At 38.2% G+C, this 23,554-nt stretch overlaps 1 protein-coding gene across 6 annotated transcripts in view; it reads left to right on the top strand.

The window, feature by feature from the left end:
- Positions 1-23,554, top strand: part of grm8b (glutamate receptor, metabotropic 8b) — a 227,285-nt gene that overhangs the window by 92,307 nt on the left and 111,424 nt on the right. The window contains exon 1 of one of the 6 annotated variants that reach the window (XM_020044957.2): positions 19,153-19,218. The exons of the other annotated variants lie outside the window; for them this stretch is intronic. The gene's annotated coding sequence lies outside the window, so the exon portion shown is untranslated. Of the gene's footprint in view, positions 1-19,152; positions 19,219-23,554 lie in introns of those variants that run through there. 6 annotated transcript variants of the gene reach the window in all.

The raw sequence follows: 23,554 nt of genomic DNA, 5'->3' as shown, positions 1-23,554 counted from the left end.
ACGCCCGGCAACAACGCCCGCCCACAGTCCCCGACCAACCACGCCCACCCACAGTCCCCGACCAACAACGCCCGCCCACTGTCCCCAACCAACAACACCCACCAACAACACACGCGAACAATCCCCAAACAACAAGGCCCGCTCACTGTCCCCGACCACAACGCCCGCCCACTGTCAACAACCACAACGCCCACCCATTGTCCCTGACCACAACACCATAGCAAACTACCCATTTATTTTACTATCTTTACGTCATAAATGCCCAAGCAGCCGGGTTCCAACAGCAACCAGCACTTCTCATATCTTGACACTGAACATTATTTCAGGTTAATAAGGATAAAGAACTCTGGGATATGTTGTTAATGAATTGTAGAGTTAAAGGTTGAACCATAAATGCAATGTAACCAGTATTAAATTATGTAGGTACATATTGTGGATCCACTGTTAACACAGTTGATTTAACACAGGATCATTTACTGTATAGCAGATAAACAGTTCATAGGAGGAAGTTCATATTTTAGGTGTCCTGACTAGAAATCAGACATTAACAAATGCACGGGTCATACAATTAGACATGCCAATCCCTTCTCTGTGGAACTGTAAAAAAATTACCTGCCTAATGGGATTCTACCTTGCTTTGGAGGCTGTGTCATTGCAATTGGTGGGTTAACATGGCTCTGGGAGACTTGTGCAAATGACAGGATGGGCAATGAAAGTGCAAATCGAGGCCACGGTTGAATGGATTTTAGCAGTAAGCTACATTTATTGTCGCTTTATAGTACACCCAATATCTCTGTGAAGCTTAACTAGAATTGATTAGCTTCACAATCCAACCACCTGTGTTTTTGGTCCGACTCATTTTCCGATATCACAGATACAGCTCCATTTACAGATCTTGTTTAAGGATAGGGTGAATTTGTGCAAGCTGGGTCAAGGGGGGCAGTTCATTTCAGTCAGGGTGAGACGACTCTGTGTCGAATCCCTGCCAGGTGCCTTCGCTCGACCACCCCTGAAACACTGGGTGCAACTGCTCTCTCTGAGGATCGTACATCTTAAACAGGGGACTGGTAGCTTTGTGATTGGGCAGGCAGAGTGGGCAAATAATCAGTGCAGGTTCACATGGAATCCCTCCAGTGCTGACAAACACAAGGTGTAACAATAAAAAAAGAAAACTACCAGCAAAAGCCATGGTATGCAGGAAAATAAACATAGAAGTCTACACCTGCCACTGATCAGTTAAATGTGTCATAAAGGAGCTGGTTTCCATAAACTGCACCAGCCGTGCTCTGTCTAAGCCGAGAATATCGTCTATGTCATCCTTACTGGCCCATATCTGCTTCTCTCTCACCCCCTTGGACCGCATTTTGTCCAGACGAAGACACAGAAACAGTTTTGTAGGCCCAGCTGTGTGGGGTTACACTAGGCATATGTCCCTTGTTGAGGGCGCTGTCAAGCTGTCTTCCTCCAAACAGTCACTGAACTGTGGGACTTTTAGTATACCCTAACTAGGCTAAACTTGCAAAGATTGCCTTCATTAAACCAATATACAATGTTCCCGCAGAGAGGTTATTCTCTCCCCAAAACCAAATACAAACAGCCTCAAGATTGTGTTTTTGGGAGGAAAACATAACCAGGTCAAGCTGGTCAAAGAAGCTGGGCAATTTTGATTTCCAAAAGCAATATCTCATTTTGAGCAGGCCAAGATCCCTTGCAAATGTTGACATAATCCGCCGATATGCCAAACAACCTTGTACAATTGAAATGAAGTGCACTGCCATCAGCATGAAGCATAAGACCATCTCCGTTAAAGCACGAAAAACATTGTGCCAAAAAAAAAAAAAATTTGTGTCAACATTTTTTTTTTTACACTGGCCTGCACAAGTATCTGTGTTTTGTTATTTATTTGGCTGATTAAACACTAGAAGCGCTGAGCCATTGACACCTACCAGAAGCGCCATCAGGAATCACTTTGACCCATGCATGGTTGAATGGGAGGGTGTTGGTGACACGCAATGATCAGTAGATGGCACATCTTGTGCTTATATCCAATGCCAGTGACACTATTAGTGCCGGAAGAAGGACATTTGATCAAGAGGCACATTAGTGCTTCTTAATTTCAATATTTTTTAAACCTAGTTTAGAGTTGTTTTGAAATGCACCGTAATGTAACCTAATTTCTCAACATTATTTTTAGACAAACACGTTTCAGTCGCTTTCAGTCGTTTTGTCGCATCAACTCTGATTAAAAGAGAAACACCCATGTATGTGTAAAATATTTTGACGAACTTTGCCATGTCCAAACATATTTCCTAATCAGATAATGCCCATTAAAATGTATGGATATAAATATATATTGTCCCATTGCATATAATGTTTTCCTTAGTCTCACTCAGAAGGCAAATGTCTTATTGTAAGGCAACATATCATAGAATACAGGTCACACAATATTAGGTTATTTAATATGCTTTCAATTTATTTATTTGGTATATTTCCCTAACATTCCTAACATTTGCCTAAATTCCCTTATTCAGATTGGAAACATATGATTTTGGAATATTGTGCAAGAATAATTGCTATCTGGCTCAAATAATTATAATCAGGCAGTTACGTATTAATTGCTGCAGCCCTAGATGTAGCTAACCTATTGTGCTCCGCAAAGATTGTGAAGAGTTCATTCTGTTAACTAATTTAAATAAAAAACTAAGTATAGCATAAACTCAGCATTAAACTATGTTCATCAATATAGCCAACGCCTTACATTAAGGCTTGTTACTACAAAAGGAACCGTAACGCAGTTAACCTAAAATTATAAATTTCCAATTATGAAAGACTGTGCTGGGATTAAAATTCACTTTTCCATTCGTTATTCTACATAAACAATACCAGGGGATAAAGCATGCATATCTATTACCATTTTTAAGGGAGCTTCCTGTAATTTTATCGAATGCTGCAAAACCTTTTTTTTTTTTACTATACCTCTGGGTTTATAAACTAAAGTTGTATAAGTAACAGTCCTTTTCCATGGGGTTTCTGTCATCTTGTCCATCCCCTGCATTTCATAATACATTTTCCTATAACAATAACACAAATCAGACAGCAAATGTGTACATTTATATAGTTATACTATACGTATAAACACAAATACAATGATTTAATCCAATTATACCATTAAATCACAAAGCTATCTAACTCAAATATGTACAGTTGTAGATGTTGTTATTGTAGGTATTCATTTTTGTTTTTGATTGTAGATCTCATGTGAGATATTTGGTTGAATTATTTTTTTAAATGTATGGCTAAACGAACATAGCAAGCTATCCCAGCTAGCTAATTATTAACTTAACGTTAGTCGGACTGAGTTGGACAAGTAGGTCTTACTTATAGTAACTGAGGCTTGCTTGCTGGTTAACTTTATTTTTCAAAATAAAAGTGCTTGTATACCTAGATGTTTTGCTTTTTGTAATTTTCAGACAGCTTATACTGTACACCAAAATTAGCCATTTAGTTAAACTAATGTTAGCCTGAGTTGGGAGATGTATGTGGGAGGGAGAGGAAAAATTGGAGTTCCCACTTTGAGCCAAAGTTCTATTTCATAAATATAATTCCCAAAGATTATTTGGAGGAAAATGCTGTACATCACAAACTACTTTTCTTGACAAATTCTTTAAAAGTAAGATAGATACACTACTGACATTATTGATGTTCTGTGCAGAACCACTGACCTATGAAAAGTGATAGCAGTCACCCCTGCCGTTTTACATTAATTCGCTGTGGCACAAAGTACCACCATGACTGTTTTAAGTGCCTTGACTTTTCTGAACTGTTTCCAGTTCAAATGGTGGGCATATTGGAACAGAAATTCTATATCCTCTGGTTATAATCCTGAATTTCAACACCTTATTCACTAATCAATTGCTATATTAATACGTTGAATCAGTTGTGTCATCTTTGGAATAGATCAGCTACAGTATATGAGTTTCCCTAAAGAGCGATTGGACAACAATTGTGCAACACAGGTAGAACTTGAATAAAACAATCGGACATGCCACTGTGCTACTTGGATATCCTTCCTGCACTCTGCAGTTCATCACATTCCCATGTGTGCTGGTTGGAATGCTGATTTTCAGTTAGTAGTTGGGATCCTCGCTCACATTAGGCTGCGTTGTACTTTGTCTGTCCTGATCATCTCGGAGAGCGGAGCAGACAGAAAACGAACCCACAAGAGTGGTGCTTGGGACCGTTACCACTTGCCATGGCTCTTTGCTTCAGTTCTGGAAGAGGTTGCAGACATTTTCCTATGTGAGACTCTCCCTTTGGGCTTGTCAGCAGTTCCAGACTTCCAGATGTAGCCCTAAAACAGGCTTGGATTAATCCCTTAGAAATGTAGGTTTTAACAGACATCCAATTAGCCACTACATTAACATCATGTAACAATAACATCAATAAATGCTTTACAATGACACTTATAGCTTGCACCGATCAAAGTAGGCATAGCAATTACATTTCTGTCTTGGCTACCCCCCAAGAAGTAATTGATAAATTATACTGTGGGCTGATTGCCAACATTCAATTATATGTATAATCCATCTTTTTCTCTTTGGCGGTAAAATGCTGAGTCTAAAAACTGTAAAAAAAAAACAAAAATAATGTTTACATAATATTAGGTAAATTCTGAGTCGGTATAAACAAGTGATGATGTGTATCTGTCAAAGCAGTTTGGCCTAATTGGCTGGCACTAAGTATAATCCATCACGTCAGAAGTTCCTAGGTATTTTATACATCCTTGCCTTCTAGGGAGTTCTTACTGGCCACTGTACTTCTGCCTCCGCTTCACTTTCTTATAGAGGTTTTAGGTTTGATATTTTTTAACCACCATTTTTGCGTAAACCAAGCAGATACTAAATAAATATATACTGCAATACCATGCAATACCATGGAAACATGTGGTTAGCTCATTCTCCATTATGCAGTGCAGATAAAACTGATTATATTAATTTTGGTCGCCATCAATCATCAAACAAAACCCCATTATGACAAAGCAATATATATGTATTCAGACCCTTCATTCAGTACTTTGTCTACAGCTTTGAATCTTCAAGTGAATGCCTCTACAAGCTGGATTTGAGCAGTTTCTCCCATTCTTCCTTGCAGATCTTCTCAAACTATATCAGGTGGAATGGGGCTTAGCCAGGGGATGAACGGTAACTTGTTTTTGCCAGTTGGCAAACAAATAGTTTGATTTTGGTCTCATTAGAGCAAATAATAATTTTCCTCATGCTCTTACAGTCCCATCTCTGCAGAGAAAATCTGAAGCTCTGTTAGAGTTGCCATTGGGTTCTTGGACACCTCCCTGGCCAGACGGCCATCTCTAGGAAGTGTCCTGGTGGTTCCAAACATCTTCCTGGCATTTAAGGATGAGCAAAGTGATGAGGGTGAGCTCAATTTGGAGAGTCATGGCAAAGTGTCTGAATACAATATTGTTTCATATACAATTAATTGGCACATGTATTTTTGCTTTGTCATTATGGGGTATTGTGTGCAGATTCATTGTAACAAAACATCAGTTATTGAGTCTATGACACAACAAAATGTGGATAAAATGATATAATATTTTCTGAAGGTTCTGTATGTGGACTAGGTCTAATGGTTGGAGGATGATCCAAGGAGCAGTGTCACTCAACTCTTCTGGAGCCTGATGATCTCCATGACAACAGGGACAGATACCCATAGTACACATACAATAGAGACAGACTGAAGGACAGACACAGTGCAGTATCACAATGTGATTAGCCTAGGAGGTCTGCCCAAAAAGCCAAGATAAAGAATATGTTGGCCTGTGCTGACTGTGATATTGTGGATAAAGACAGTTGAGGGGCCAATAGTGTCTTTGGAGCTCAGTATGTATTACATGATAGATAAATGTAACATATTGCTTAGTAAAATGAAATGTTCAGCAGTTACTGTTTGCATGTCCATTCTATAATAACTGTGGTTTAGTACTATGTTATAGATGATTAGTAATTGCTGCTTCATTATTTACAGATAAAACACAACATTTTTACAGGGGTGGATGTAACGAATTATAAATACTCTTATTATGGTTGAGTAGCTTTCCCTAATGTTCTATTTACCGTTTGAGATGAGAATCCATTTTTATATCTTAATTTCTCTGTGTATTGCATGTAAATAATCATGTCTGGCATTCATTTTACCTTATTTTACCTTAGCTAATTATTTTAAATAATTATATTAACTCAAGTAACTCAATTACTTTTAATTTAAGTACTTTTTTAGTTATCTACTTTTTAGTTAAGTCGTTTTCTAAGAATAATATGTAAACAGTATAAGGTCTGCAACTAACAGCTATTTTGATAAACAATTAATAAGCTGATTACTACTTTGATTAATCAGATAGAAATAATACATCAATTCCAGAATTTTTTGTTTAAAGTAAAAGTTTTTATTTGTGTTTTTCTTATCCTTTTACAGTGCCTTCATTAAAACAACTGTAGGCATTAGTTCTAAAACAAATAAAAACGTGCTAAATTTAAAGTGACATTTTCAAGTCTTTTGGAAAAGCAATCCAGTGTACTACTTCATGAAGCTAATTGAGAAACATTTAACTGTGACAGTAAATGTTAATGCAAATTGTAATGCATTTAAATACCTCAAAGTTCCTATTCAGGAGATTTATAGACCTCACCAAATTTGACACTAATGGGTTAATTCATCAGTAACGTAGTGAATTCTTATCTAGCCGGAGCTGCTCAACCATACCAAACTCAACGTGCTCAAGTAGATTGTGGTGAAAAACTTGGAAGTTAATGTTTACTCAGTTAACTCATTCAAGATTCATTATTAGTATTTTTTCTCTATGAAAAACTTAAAGGGACACTTAATCTAAAAATCATATTTATCTAAAAATGTACTTAACAAAAGTTAGTCTGGAATGGACATCCATTATTCAGCTCTGTTCCTGGCTGTAATTAGCATTCTTAGCATCATCCAAAAGTATGAATGGAAACTGTTCGCCCCACTACAGCAAAGCTGCATTGCAAGGGGAAAACTACTCCAAAACACTTCAAACTACATTTAGTAATCTGTCGCGGTAGCATAGATTTTGTACACGGTAGTGTAAAAGCCATTCACATACCTTGTGTGCTTCGGTGATGACGTTATCGGGGTGGGAGTGAACTTCAACCTCCGGAAATTACTCGAGGTGAGTTTCTCTAGCTGGCCCATAGACATAATAAAGAATAGACGCCGCATCGACCGCTACTGCCTACTGGTGCTGACGAGCCGTGGGACAGCCATCTTGAACCGGTCCACCACTCCACTCAATGTAATCTGTTTTGGCAAGTGAAACGAGCTGTCAGCGCATTTAAATAATCATACCTCAGTGAACGCGGGTTTTTTTGCTGCAACGGTCATACATGTAGCTATGATACAGGACACATGGTTCGGCGTATTTTAATATTCATAGTTTTATATTAATCAAAACTGTGAACATAATCCCCAAAAAGGGAGAAAAACAGGAACATTTCCAGTTTGACTATCATTCTGATTGAAACACCTAATGTGTAAATAGTGGCAGTAAAGTCAGAAATATATATTTCTCTCTCATTTCACAGCCCCCATCCCAACATACACACATGGGTCCCAGTCTAAAATAGCAGGATGAATTTTAAACAGTTTTTATTTAAACTGCACATTTACTTTGTTGAAACTCCCTTGAAAAGTCTGCAAACTTAATTAATGTAGCAATTTTCAAAACACAGTTACAAGTGCTTTTCAGAACCCAGAGGGAAAGAGATCAGGGCTAAGACAATCACAAACACAAGGACATAATGTAAAGATAAACTTCATTATACACAAGCTCACAAACCCAGTGTAAGGTAAAGGAGACCAACATTTGGATTCCTGGAGACACACACCATGAGGCTAGAGTTCATGAAACACAAACAAACAGAGGTATTTACAGACCCACCAACACTTACAGCAGTATTCAAATAAAATGTGACAGACCACTGTTATCAGGCAGTTTTAAGCCATTGCTTTCAGTTACAGTGTTAATCTTGTCAGAATGATGACAGATATGACAAAGATACTATGTGTGATGAGTAAGGTTAAAGTACAGATATAAAGCTTAGAATTCGTTTTTGGATGCTGGAATTTAGGATTAAAGTCTTGAATTGTCATGGAACCACACACATGCACACGCTCTAAAACCCCTGAAAGAGGACAGTTCTTCCTCGTGCTCCCTTTCTGCAGTTCAAGAGAGGTGAGTTTGGTAACGTGGTGCAGCCTTATTTTGAGAAAAACAGACACAACAAGTCAGAATGATGGTTGTCGATGCCAAACTGAGTCTCCTCAATGTGTTCCCCAAGCAGAAAAACATCCTCCGTTCCAATCTCCTCCCGGACGATGTCTGTGACTGTCGACACCTTAGGAGCTGGCATTGGTGAAGCTTGGCGGATCACCCTCTCTGCAGCACTCAGCACCTTATTAAAATATTAATAATACATTATATTTATATAGTGCTTTACACAGGTGAGACACCACACCGAACCATCAGGCGGCAGAAGATGGCCTGGAAGTACCGATGGATTGTTGTTCCAGCCTCCTTATATGGAAAACAGGCACACATATATTTTCAAAATTGTAATTAAAAGAACACCAACCCTACCTGACACTCTGATTGAATTAAATAGGAGCTCCAAGTGATCTTGGCTGAACCTGTAGGTGAGCACATACCGCTGAACTAAATAATAAGCTTGTTTGAAAACCATTCTACTATCAGATGTTCTGTTGCCTTTATTTTAAGTGGGGTGGGTATGAGACATGAGAGGTAACTTACTTTTGTTTGGGTGAATTACACGTGAATAATACACAGTGTGGGGTAAGTTACTTGGAAATTGCAGTGAGCTAAGCTATTAGTTACTCTGTCATGAATAAAGCTTCACTACACAAAAGCTACCACCCAGTCAAATGTAGCAAGCTAAGTAACACAAACACAGCAGTAGGCTAGTTCATTACATACATTCTTGAGTCCGTTGTAATCTAAGTCAGTGTTATAGAATATGACTTATTAAGTCTCAGTTCGCTGGGTGAACACCGGCTGGTGCAGTAAACATAGCCTAGCTAGCTGGATACGATTTCGGTACAGTAATATCAAAGATCCTTGCTCCTTCTCAACTCTCTGGTAATATTCTAGTCACAAAATACAACCAATAATACGGTAATGTTAAATCTTACTTGTGAAAAGTAATCCCCCGAGCCCTGCTTTCGATGGTCCGCCGATATGAGCAGGAGTATGCTACACAGTGCTCTGGCATGGTTGCTTCTGCTGCTACGCAAATAGGAGTATGACCGGTCAAAGATGGCGGCCGTATTTCTCGCGCCCCAGCAGCCAATGCGGCGTCTACTCTTTATTATGTCTATGTAACTGGCCCATTATCATGAATATCGTTGGTGGACTTCAGTTTTATTTCAATAATTGTGGAAAATGCCGTGGTCATGTTTTGTTTGCAAAGAAAAGATACAAGGGACCTGGGAAAGGAGACTTGGTGTTTCCCTCGTTGCCATATCTCAATCCAGACATGTAACACTTCATTCTATCATTGACATACGATTTAGTTAGATATACAGGGATATTGACTCTTGTAAAAGCTACTTAAGTGGTTAAATACATGAAATCATATACATTTGTTGTCTACCATTGTCTGATAAGCTTTGTTGACATCAATTGATTAGAGAGGTTTAGCTTTGAGCTAAAGCCTCTGACGTTTGTGCACCAAAAACAATGGACCAGACGGTAGGTTTACATTCAAGGGGTTCAGCAGATTAGCTCAGTTCAGATACATGATTGAATGGATAGAAATAAGACGCTTTTTGCATGTTGCTCATCATACTATAGATGATGCAGAAGCATCATCTTTAGTCTGATGTACAACAGGCCTAAATAGTGCATTTTGGATTTACAATCACATACTTTTTTTTAGAAACATACAGTAGTTGGCCAAAATACATTCATCAGATAAATGCCTGCCTGACCGGCTATGTCCAGCAAAGCATATCAACCTATATTATTGCTTGAATCAAAACAGAAAGATAGCACTTTTGCCTACAAACAGATTGTCTGATCAAAAGACATTAGGAATGGTCTTGACAATATAAAATCTACACAAAAACTACATTCGACAAGAGACATTCTAAAACCTCCTCAGTAAATTAATTTGAAAGGGGTTAGCTAACAACTAGGTATTTCTCTTGCTAGGTTGGACAAACACTTTGATGCTAAATGTAGTTTTTAGTATGCCTGATATATATTTATTTTTTTAAGCATAAAAATATAAAGCACTTTTAATTTCCCTGTGTATGGAATATGCTATCCAAATAAATAGCTGTGACTTATACACTTGGTTGCTAATGTTAGGAAATAAACTTTGACTGTCCTTTGGTGAATATCAACGACGAAATAAGTAACTTGCTTCCTAGCTAACGAATACTACCTTTTGTTTACTTTGACATATGCATGTCCTCTTTCTGATAGAACATGCGGATTGATTTTGAACAAAACTGACCGGTAAACACAGGAAGGTCCTGGCTTGTCAATTCATATAAAATGAATGTTATCCATCCAGGCGCGCCAGAACAGTAGACATGCACAGTAATGGTAACCATAACTATAATATTGATTTTGTTCAGGATAGACTAGAACTTTGCGCTATATTGCGAAGGACGAACTGCACCGGCAACAAACAATATTGCTCTCATTTTTGCTTTACATAGTGTAGTTCAAATGGCGTAGTGGTTAGCTATTCAACTGTCTATTTGTTTTCTAAAGAAACAAACCAGCCTTGGAGTGATTCGAGTCATTGTTTTCATTATAGGTACTGTACAGCTATTAGCTAGCTATCTACAGCAATCTGTAATTTAATGTGTTGAATCTAGTGTAGCGATCTTGTTATACCTGTTATTGGTTTGGACAAATGTAGGGAACCGACTAATTGGTGTGACATTGCAAGTAAACAGACGCCACATCTTTACACACATATCACGTGCACCTACACCTGCTGTTTAACCTTTTTGACCCCCATTAACTGCCAGAACCGAACGCTGTTTGGCGTCATTAGCACACCAGGTGTCCCTATTCATGGACATTCTCCTTCGCAGCATCACCATCCAGTCAGAGCATCAGTCCATCTACTAGATCGTTATCAAACTGTATAGATAAGTCTAAACAATAATGAATTACGGAATCTGTTTGTTTTAAATGGTTAATGAATTTGAAAAATACAAGAATGAATTTGTATTGAAGGTCTCATCATACTAAAAAAAGAATACATAGAAAAAGACGAGATCCAAAATGAATAGGCTGTGAACGACGTGTCTTTACAGGTCTCTCCCGCGGGTTTTAGTGGGGCTATCAAGTTGATTTTAATGCCAATGCATAGCTCTAGACTGCAAAGAAATTGCCAATGGAACAAGACAATTGAACTATTTTTGAGGAGATATTTGCTTAAAATAAGTGAAATAATCTGCCAATGGAATGTAGTTCCATTGGCACACGATCCACAAGATGACACAATATTCAAGGCATATTTTCTAAAAACAAGTGGTATATTCTAGCTTGTTAAGAAAAATGTACCTTATTTTAAGTATGGTTAGATGGTTAGATTTTTTTACCTGAAAACAAGTTAAATATACTTGATATGCCAGCAATTTTTTGCAGTGTATAGGTGATATTAATAAATTATTAAAAAACCGAGAGTTCTTTGAAAAAGACGAGATATCGTAGGAATTTTATTTTGTGAATAATATTATTTATCCTAACACATTTGTAGAATATTAATCTTCAGTAAAATAAGCAGAGACAATTCTGAGAGATGATAGGAGTGTGTGTGATTTAGTTTTTCTTTCTCTACTAAAATAATGTAGTTTTACATTTCCGATGTACATTTGATGAATTAGCCTGCACAATAAGATGAATCTCCTATTGAAAAACGGTAACCCATGTGGTAAGTAGCCTATATCATTTGTATTATGTTTAAATAATAGCCTAATTACGTTTTCATTAATCTGGGAGTATCGCACATTCATCCATTGACGTCATGCATTCAGCCCACGCTAAGTGGCGTGGACTGTTGGCGGATTAAATCAGAAAACAGGGTAAAAAAACAAACAGGTATATAGTCTTTAAATACTTTTCTGTTCGTCAGTTTAGAATTCCGACAACGGAACAATATAAGACACGCCTATTTAGGAAAAGTCATGGAACGAGGAGGGTGTAGCTTTCAAAATGGCAGTTTTGTTTTAATTACAAACTCAAACGCTAATAGGCATAGGCTTTTGGTGGTTCTAGTGTTTAATAACGTATTTGTTAAAGATGCAGTCTGTCACATAGTAAACCAGGATTGAATCCTGCCTGTGTAACAACATTCATTTAGTGTGGATGGCATATCCTCTGACAAGTCAAAGGTATGCTTTGGAGTTCCTCAAGGCTCGGTTCTGGGCCCATTACTTTTCTCACTATACATGCTCCCTCTGGGCGATGTAATCCGAAATCACAATATTAACTTTCACTGTTATGCTGATGACACACAGTTATATATTTCAATGAAGCATGGAGAAGCCCCTAAATTAGCTATTTTGGAAGCATGCGTTTCAGATATTAGGAAGTGGATGACAGAGAATTTCTTGCTCTTAAAATCAAATAAAACAGAAATGCTCCTTTTAGGACCCAAAAAACAAAGAGCGTTGTTAGCAGATCTCACTGTGAACCTCGACGGCTGCATGGTCGTATCCCAAAAAACTGTAAAAAACCTTGGTGTTACCCTTGACCCTGACCTCTCCTTTGAAGAACATATAAAATATGTCTCAAGAGTTGCTTATTTTCATCTTCGAAACATCGCAAAAATTAGAAACTTTCTATCAAAAACTGATGCAGAAAAATTAATTCATGCTTTCGTTACTTCTAGATTAGATTACTGCAATGCTCTTCTCTCTGGTTATCCAGACAAATTAATAAATAAACTTCAAGTAGTGCTGCACACAGCTGCTAGAATCCTAACTAGAACCAAAAAATTTGAACACATTACTCCTGTCCTGGCATCCTTACATTGGCTGCCTGTTAGGGTTAGGGCTGATTTTAAGGTTTTACTCTTAACCTATAAATCAATACATGGACTTGCTCCTACTTACCTTGCTGAAATGATCCAGCCATACATACCTACACGTAACCTTAGATCGCAAGATGCAGGCCTTTTAATTGTACATAGAATTTCTAAACAAACAGTTGGCGGCAGGGCCTTTTCTCATAGAGCTCCACTCCTGTGGAATTATCTGCCAATTAAGGTTAGAAATGCAAACTCAGTGCAAACTTTCAAGTGTCTACTAAAAACTCATCTCTACAGCACGGTTTATAATTAGGTGTAGCCTGGCCCGGGGGCGTGAAGGTGACCAGTAGGCTTGATACTGTCCACCCTTGCTGTCTTGCCAGGTGGACTCTCGTCGCCACTGGGATGCCCTCCCTCCAATGCCCTTCGGGGGAAGAGTCACTGGCTAGTTGTTGACTCTCTATTGCGCACTTGTGCAGTTGGGCTGTACGCTGCTAGCAATACTCGGCCCTCATTCAGGGGGGTTGCGGTTGGTGGGTGTCCCTTTGGTTGATGCCTGGCAATGTGGTTGGATTGATTTCCTGCCTGTTGGGCCCTGTCGGGGCCTCCCCCGGGTAGGGCCACAGTGTCACCGGACCCCCCCCGTCTCAGTTTCCAAGGTGTTACGCTGCTATATTATTGTGCTGGGGGACATGAGGGATGTACTACTAACTTTTCTCAGTTTCCTCCAATTTAAAATTTTAGAAGGAGATGAGGTCCTGGTCCACACCTGCGGATTACCTGGTTTGGGGGGACCGTTGCTGTTCCTGTCCTTGTCCACCTGGTCATACTTCTGACCTAGTCTAAAATCGAATATACTCTGGATTTAGCCAAGAGAAATTTATTTATTATTCCAATTGGACTCTTAATATCTCACCGGCACAGCCAGAAGAGGACTGGTCACCCCTCTGAGCCTGGGTCCTCTCTAGGTTTCTTCCTAAAATTCGACCTTCTTAGGGAGTTTTTCCTAGCCACTGAAATTCAACACTACTGTTGTTTGCTCCTTGGGGTTTAAGGCCGGGTGTCTCTGTAAAGCACTTTGTGACAACTGCTGTTGTAAAAAGCGCTTTATAAATACATTTTGATTGATTGATTGATTGATTCATCACTTCTAATGGTGGTCTGGCAGAATTAGGGTTGCCTCGTTCCTTTTCTTGTTCTTTGCTGCGTCTTATGTAGACAGAATTAATCAATAATGACATTTGTTGCAAACAATTTTTATAATCAACATTATCCATTTTCGTGAACTAGTTATTGCAGCCCTAAACAGCATTAATATTAAATCTACTCTATTCCTCATTGCTGTCATGAAGTCTCAAAATCCCTGTGGATCTTACCCTTCTCTGGAAACATGATGACTTTAGCATTGCTGGCACTGGGGTCATTTTGAAGTCTCAACATAAGGCCCATTCCACTTCCTGTCTGATTAAAACTGAATATCAGGAAGTCCCTGCCCCAAATTGCTGATGGCTCTAACCAACTGGGCTCATAATCAATGATCTACACCTGGTACAGAACAAGAGGATATCTGAGGCTTCTCTCCAGACCTGAGGCCTTCAGAAGAAAAGCGTTTCTCTTTTTGCTCCTTGCCCTTTAAAGGTGGGTAATAACTCCATCCGCACACAGAAGGAAATATCCTCCCACAGGATAAATAAAAAAGGATACCAGAGTAACCTTAAAAGTGTCCTGCTACCAGACTGGCAAAAAATTATTACAAACTTTCAGAAGGGACAAGGTTTTTGACCTCATTTGGAGGGATAAACTGTCCTGGATTTAGAAACCATTTACATAATATCTTAGAAAATGGAATTCTTTTTCACAGAACCACATCGTTTGAACTACCATTTATAATTTAACTGCAGAGTAACTGACACCCATGTAGAAAACATAAAAATGTATTTAAATAATAATTTCTAAAGGCTGGTAATCCTATTAGGGCTATGATACATATATTTTCTTCTACTTTACCTTGGAAGTGTGAATCTTTTTTTACCATTGTGCTAATACTTTGTCCACTTGAGGTTCGCCAAGTCAAGCTGTTTCCACGGAAACCTCTCAGTGTGACAGATTGCACTGTTATTGACACAGCGAAATTGGAAATAAACACTCCCCGTTGACTGTAGGGGTCAGCAAATCCCAAATCTGTGCAGATCATACCAATGAGGTCCTGCCTTGTGGAGCAGTACAAGTTGCAATAATGTATACTAATTAGGTGAGTGCTTATATTTGTATTATTTCACACGTGTGAATTGGAAATGTGTTTTTTGCATATCCAATTCTCCCTAAGGCACCCTTTGAGTGGCGTCACAGCAAGGGGACCAGCTAATATTAGTGGCCACCCTGGAGCAATCTCTGCATTGCTCAAGGGCAGAAATAAATGTTTCAACTTGCCTCAGAGATTTTAGCACTCCCTTCCATATAGTGAACTTGAGACCACTGGATGTAAAGCAGAGTTAGGTTGATCACAAGTAACATCACCTCACACTCATATGTACTGGTTAAAACAAGAGAGTTAAAAGAAAAGGAACAAGGAATATCACCTGGCGATTTGTGTTTGCCTTTCCAGTTTCAGATCAGTAAGTGAAAGCAGATAGGGAGAATCCACTCTCTGGACTATAGCTTTGACTTCCAATGCATGTTATACAAAGTGAAGTAATTAGATCAATGGGAGCCAATAACGCAAAAATAAACGTTTTAGGAAGTCCCTACTATGTCAGGAGATTGTGTTATGATCCCCAGAATTTCCCATTTCTTAGGACTGCTCTACATTGTGTCAATAGCTAGGTGTCACTCTTACTGGACAGAAATGTGTATTTGAGCATTCTAAAATGTGCAATATGAACATTTGCAAATGTTTTCACCATGTGTATGTTTCCACAATATAGACTTAGAAAGTATGGAGTGATAAAGTAATGCGCATAAAGGTTCATATTCCAATAAAGTTTTCATTGATTGGACATGATTTAGAAAAGGCACACATGTCTATATAAGGTTCCATACTTCACAGTGCCATGTCAGAGCAAAACCCAAGCCATGAAGTCTTCCCAGGAACTGTTCGTAGAACTCTGAGAAATCTGCATTACGGCATGCATTATGTTAGGATACTCCTCCGTTGCAGATCCTGGGGACTGATCAGTTTAAAAAGAGGAATATAGAGAAACATGATTCAGAGTGCACAACATCAGACCTGGGTGAATAATTCACCTTTCACATGACATGTCCTTAATTGGCCCAGCCGAAGCCTTGATTTGAACCCCATTGAACATTTCTGAGGAGATAGCAACAGCTTTTTTGGGGGATGGTAACAATACTTCATGGGTGAAAGTCATTGTGTTCAGAGGATTACTGGTTCGAGCCCTGCATGTGGCATTCAGAGTGAGACTGTTACATTTCGTGCCTGGTGACACAGATCACTGATTTGGGTTGTCCCAGCTGTGTAGCTGGTCAAAAGGGGTTAGTATAACAAGTGTGAAGTAAGCACTGCAGTTGGCAATGGAATCATTTCAGCCGGTTACGTCACCTCTTCCTAGACCTTGAAGTAGTTGTTTCTCATTCTCTGCAAAGGATGGATTTTGTGGGGCGATGGTAGCGGTGATTCATTGGTGACACTAGTCATGGTGTTTACAGGATCGCTGGTTCAATTACTGCTTGAGGAGGTTGGAGCGAGACTGTTACACAAAGCCTGGTAGAGGCACGACCAGGAAGACTCGAAGTTGTGATCACTGCTAATGGTAATTCAATAAAGCACTGAATAAAGGGTCTAAATAATAATGTGCATTAGATATTTACAATGTTCCCAATCAGTTGGCATAAATTACTACAAACTAGCTTTTTGCTATGTGATTATCATGTATTATGTGTAGATTGATTTATGTTATATATAATGTAGTCTATAGCACATGAAAATGTGAAAAAAGTAAAGTGGTCTGAATAGATTCAGAAAGCCCACACTATTCCTCTTGACTATTGGTTTATAAACCAAGAATATGCATCGGCAGTTGAGTGTCCATCTGTGACTGAATGAGAACACCTTTATTCGCCTTTGTTCTACTCGGGAGGCGATATTGTGCTTCAGTGGTTTTTGGTTTTACTGCTAAGACTGGTAAAGTGTCCTTAAAGTTTGATCAAATGCCATGGTTGAAATAAATTGCAGAAGCAATGCTGGTCTAGGAAGAAGATAAGGAACATTGGGGTGTGGAGGAGCATGTGAAAGTAAAATAGTCTCTGTAAAGATTGGGTTGATTACACAAATCAATCTGGCAGTTCCAAACACTCATCCAAAACATTGGATGATGAAGCATTTTTTCATAAAAATACTTTATATCTACACTCATGTGTAGGTGCTAGTTAGTGCTGAATCTCTACTGCAGATAAAATGCTGCAATGTCGGTTCAAATCTAACCTAAGGCTCTTTATTCAGTACACAGTAAAAACCAACCTGGCCATTGGGTTGCAATGAAAATATGGAAAATCGTTGCAGTATTTTAAATCATCTGTATTCTGATTATCAATAGAATATACCCCATCCAAAGCTTTGCACACAACCATTCAAAGTTGGCTATTAAGGATTGACACTATGTTTTTTAACCTTTTTACCGCGTAGTCTTATATTCCAGTCTTGTAATGAAAGTGCAGGTTGCCTCTGACTAGCCAACAAACACCAACAAAAATCTTCTCAGAAGAGTGGTAAGAAATTGACGTTATGCTAGTTATCATAAGTATCTAGCTAGCTCCTTCACCACTAGCTGAGGATATTTTAATAACAAGTAATGTAAAGATACAAAGACACTATTTTTGTTTGACTCAAGAAAATCTATCTAGCTAGCTATGGATTAATTATTTGGCTCTCTGTATTGTAAGCCAGGTAGCTATATTGTTAGTTTGAATGGGCTACTACATTATCTTGTTATTTACTGTACCTACTTACAGGTTGTAGGTTTGCAGTTGTGTGTATGGTTATTGATCCTCGCTTTAGGAATACTTTGAGGGAAAATCCAGCGTTGCATTAAGCTTGGTTCTCAAAGCATTCCGGAAATGTGCACTTGAGAAGCATTTCTTTGCGTTACTACACCGTTATTTTCTATAGGGGGATTTTAGATTTACTTCAAAAAAAGGATGTGTTTCGTTTGACAAACATCACCATGTCTGGATGGAAATTACACATTCATCAAAATGCAGAGCTGGGGTAAGCCTAAACAAAATACATACGTTATTTGGGTTAGGGTTATTTTTGCTCATTGTTCTTTGCAAAACTGCTCAAGCTCTGTCAAGTTTGATGTGGTCTTCTGGCGAACATCAATTTAAAAATCTTTCTACATATTCTCAGTAGTTTTGAGATCCAGGCTTTGACTGGTTTTCAGGGCTTTGACTGGGCTCCAGGACATTGACCTTTTTTATTTTATGCCTCTCAAGTGTGTCTTTGTCTCTATGTTTGGCATGGGTGTTATTCCCAGGTGAGACAGGGTAGCACGCCTCCACCAATGTTTGTGGAACATACTGTACATATTTATCTAGCTACTTATCTTTATCTGTAAGACTATGTGTAAGTAATTTGGACTTGCATCTTCACTTCCATTGATTTACATCAATTGATCTACATTTTCTTGACTACCTAGCCTAACATTACGCAGCAGTGCATAGAGCAGAGCGTGTTACCTTAGCTCTAGGCTTGTCTTATCTAGCCAGTCGGGCTGTAACACCCTAATAGCAGCATTGTAGATAATTTTGGGTTTGCTGTTTATTTTTGTCTCATTATTTTACTGTGTATTTTGAACCAGTGAATAAGAACTTTACCTGTTATGATTAATAAAAAAGCCAACAGTGGAGATTTATTTGCAGAAATGAAAGCTGCTGGATGCATTAAACATATTTAACAAAGTAATATTGTGTTACATAGTACATGTTCTGCACTACAGCAGCAATAATAGGTATAGATCTGAACTGCGCAGGGAATGTCCATTGTTTGTCTGACTGTCTTATTTGACTAATTTAGCAGAGTGAGTCTGAACCAGAGGCAGGGGACTGTCAGAGGGATGTGAGGTACTGCAGGGTGGATGGTGAGGTGAGTGATAAAAGGGATATTATAGCTTAGCCCCATAAACCTGTTTTGTGTAATATGTTCCATGCCCTCCTTAAGTATTGGGACAGTAAAGGAAAAATCGCAGTTTTTAGTGTCACAATTAGAAGTTGAAAATGAGTACAGACTGTTACCTTTTATTTATGGCTGTTTAAACGTGTACATGTTTTACCAACTAAGAATAACAGCACTGTCAGTGTTCTGTCCCCACATTTCATGTGAGCATGACTCTTGGGACATTTGGCTCACAGGTGTTTTTAATTGATCAGGTGTTTCTTGTTGCATTGGTTGTTCACTCATAAAAGAGCTATGAATCTCTTGTCTCAGTGTTACCCTTTGCTTTTGAGTCTGTTGATCTCAACTCGAACCATAAACAAAACTTGAACCATAACCCAAACATTTCAAAACTGTTTGAAATGTCTTGAAAAACAAAGAAACCACTGGTGTCTGCAGAAATCAGCAACAACCCAGTTGGCCAAGGAAAACCACAGCAGTTGATGACAGAAAATTATCAGAGCTCTGAGAAACAACACTAAAATAAGTGTCAGTGAAATCACCAACAATCTCCAGAATGCTGGGATGAAAGTGTCACAATCAACTGTGTGCAGAAGACTTCTGCATCAGAATTACAAAGGCTAAACTACAAACTACTTGATTGGCACCAAAACCTGAAAGGCCAGATTTGGATTTGCTAAAAAAAAGTACAGCAATCACCCAGTACAGTTTTGGAACATAGTTTTATGGACAGATAAGACAAAGATTCATCATGGGCTTGCATGGTTGCCTCTGGAATGGGCTCACTCAACTTTATTGATGATGTGACTAATGTTGGCAGCAGTACAATGAATGCAAAAGTGTACAGAAGCATTTTTTTCTACCAATGTACAAGAAAACCACCATAATTGTTGGGCTAAACTACAAAATGTAACAGGACAGTGACTCAAAACATCTAAGAATGATAACAAGAGTTTGCTGTTGTAAATGGATCGACGACTCACTGCTCTTATAGCATGCAAGGGATTTGTGAGAAAATACTAGCTTTTATACTTCTTTCCTTTGCTTTAAGTTAAATTATCCCAATAACTATGCTTGCATTAAATGGGAGGATTTGAAAATGCTGTTTTTATTATTTGGTAAAACATATGTTTGTTGAAATAGACATAAATATAAGTTGACAGTCAGTACTCTTGCCTCATATTCAAATGTGTAATCATATTTTCACATGCCTTGACTGTACAACAAAAAGTGTAGAGCCAAGCTATAGCCTTTGTACAATGCCTTCCAGCATTCTTGAACACTGTGGTATACATGAGCAAAAAAGGCTATGAAAGAAATTATTATTTAACTTGATCATAGAAAAAAAAAATCTAACTATTTGGACTTCAGTCCAGATGAAACATTTTACTGTCAAACCTTCTTCTAATTAGATTTCCGATAACATTTAGCAAATCCATGTGCTGACATTTATGGGAGTAACTTTTTTTTTTTCTAGCAACCTGTCCAAATAGGTTTTTGGCATGGAGGTGGTGTCTAATTGTGGTTCTGGAGATTTGTTGGTGACCCACACATTTAGCCAACATTTGCAATTCTCCAACTGTGATATTTTTCTTTATCCCTCAATCTTTCCTTTTTGCTGTCCGTGGGGACAAACATGAAAGTTCAAATATTTAGCAGATGCTCTTACCCAGAGTGATCAAGATAGTGCACCACTTACTTCAACATGTTAATAGATGACTAAGGGAGCTTGAGATGTGTCATCTCATATTTATACCCCAACAGGTGGCCACTTAAGATTCCACTTAAGATTAATGTACACAATGTGAACCGAACAATACATTAATCTTGAATAAACTTTAATGAATTATATATAAACAAATATAATTGTAAAAAATGTATATTGCCAATGGCATATGAATTAACCTGGGAAAATATCCACATAGTAATTAAGTTATTATAAAGAAAGAATGTTGTTTCGTCTCATGGCTATATGCGCCGCAGGTTAGTTATTTCACTCCAATGACAACAGAGCTAAGAGACTGTCATAGCAACCAGAGGATATAAAAAGTCTACACACCCCTGTTAAAATGCCAGGTCTTTGGGATGTAAAAGAATGAAACAAAGATAAATCATGTCAGAACTTTTTCCACCTTTAATGTGACCTATAACATAAGCTATTCAATTGAAAAACAAACTGAAATCTTTGAGCGGGAAACATTTAAAATTAAAAACTCACAATAACCTGGTTGCATAAGTGTACACCCTTAAACTAATACTTTGTTGAAGCACCTTTTGATTTCATTACAGCACTCCGTCTTTTTGGGTAGGAGTCTATTAGCATGGCACATCTTGACGTGGCAACATTTGCCCACTCTTCTTTGCAAAAGCACTTCAAATCTGACAGATTGCGAGGACATCTCCTGTGCACAGCCCTCTTCAGATGTTCAATTGGATTCAGGTCTGGGCTCTGGCTGGGCCATTCCAAAACGTTAAACTTCAGCCGGGCTTGGATGTTTTTCTTTGTAATGAAAGGCTTTCGTCTTGCCACCCTACCCCATAGCCCATTCATATGAAGAATATGGGAGATTGTTGTCACAGGTAGCACACAGCCAGTACTTTCCTAGCAAGCATTGGTGAGCCAGAACTAGAGGATGCCCCAGTATAATTTAGGTCTGCTGTCTGGGAACATTTAGATTTTTCCGTAAACTACAGTATAACAGGGATTGCCAATGAGTGGTGGATGTAACTTCTACAATATACAGGTTCGGTTCATTGACTATATTCTATTTGGATGGCAATACGAGTAACATGACTTGTCATTTATTTATTGTCATACATGAAAAATAGAAAACGCAATTTCTCACATACAAATTATCCTTTTTTTCTTTGGAGGTACATGTGTTTCAAGTGCTCATATTTTGTTTAAGGCAGTGCTATGTGACTTGATATATGCTGCTGGGCTAATAAACACAGGACATTAAAGCACTCATGTTGAAGTTTTTTTTGAAAGTGCTTTTACTTTTTACTTCATTTCATAAGGCAGGCCCTGCTGTTTTTTGTTGTCCCTTTGTTTCCAAATGCTCCTGGGAATTCAATCTACCAATGTTTACTACTAAGTGGAAATCTAAATACAAATTAAATAAATCCTCAGGCATTTATTTTGTAGATGTATCGAAACTATACAGGACCGTGACACCACTATACCATATTGTACCGTATATGGTTTGGCATTGTCTTCCCTGAAAAAGACGTTGTCTGAATGGCAGCATATGTTGCTCCAAAACCTTTGTGTATTGTTCAGCATTAATGGTGCCATCACAGATATGCAAGTCACCCATGTCATGTGCACTAATGCAACCCCATACCATCACAGATGCTGGCTTCTGAACTGTAAGCTGATGACAAGTCGTATGGTCCCTCTCATTTCACATTTTTATTCGTCGGACCATAAGACAGTTTTTTACTTGGCCTCAGACCATCTTAAACAGGTTTGTGCCCAGAGAAGGCGGCAGTTTTTCTGGATCTTGTTTATACAGTATCTCACAAAAGTGAGTACACCCCTCAAATTTTTGTAAATAATTGATTATATCTTTTCATGTGACAACACTGAAGAAATGACACTTTGCTTCAATGTAAAGTAGTGAGCATACAGCTTGTATAACAGTGTAAATTTCATGTGTTGGGAATACTACTAATAAGCAGGACGAAATTTGATTTAGTAATATAATGCTCAAATACACAAACAGTAGATACACAAACAATATATCAAATACACAAACATTAGCTACATAGCCACCACTGCGACAGTAGTATTAGCTACAGCAGCTTCCTAGAAACAGGTGTATTTAACCTGAAATCAACATGAACACACCTTAATTCCACGCAGGTTGACTCCATTCAACTAATAATGTAACTTCTAAAGACAGTTGCTTACCCCACAGCATATTCAGGGGTGTAAATACTTGTGCAGTTTAAGTATTGATACCTAACGTTAACCTAACTGTAACGTTAAAATGTTACAATTACATATTGTAGCGACCTTGGAAAGGCCATTACTCATTCCTCTGCACCTGTAATCCCTGTGTAAACCCCTTTCTGTTTTATATTTGTAATTAATTTAGAACAATTTGCAGATTTAATGTTTCACTTTGACATTATTGAAGCAATTATTGGCAACAACTCCTAATTGAACAGATTTTGATTTGAGGTTGTACCCACAATACAAGTGTAAAGTATTTGATAAGCACTTTACCTATGAATCCTGCCAGATTTAACCATCCCTTATCTTTAAGGTACATGTATCTTTAGCATACATACGGTACAT

The sequence above is a fragment of the Esox lucius genome, chromosome 19 (assembly GCF_011004845.1).
Source record: "Esox lucius isolate fEsoLuc1 chromosome 19, fEsoLuc1.pri, whole genome shotgun sequence".
In the NCBI taxonomy this organism is placed as follows: Eukaryota; Metazoa; Chordata; class Actinopteri; order Esociformes; family Esocidae; genus Esox; species Esox lucius.
Note: the sequence above shows the minus strand (reverse complement) of the source record. Positions and strands in the feature narration are given on the sequence as shown.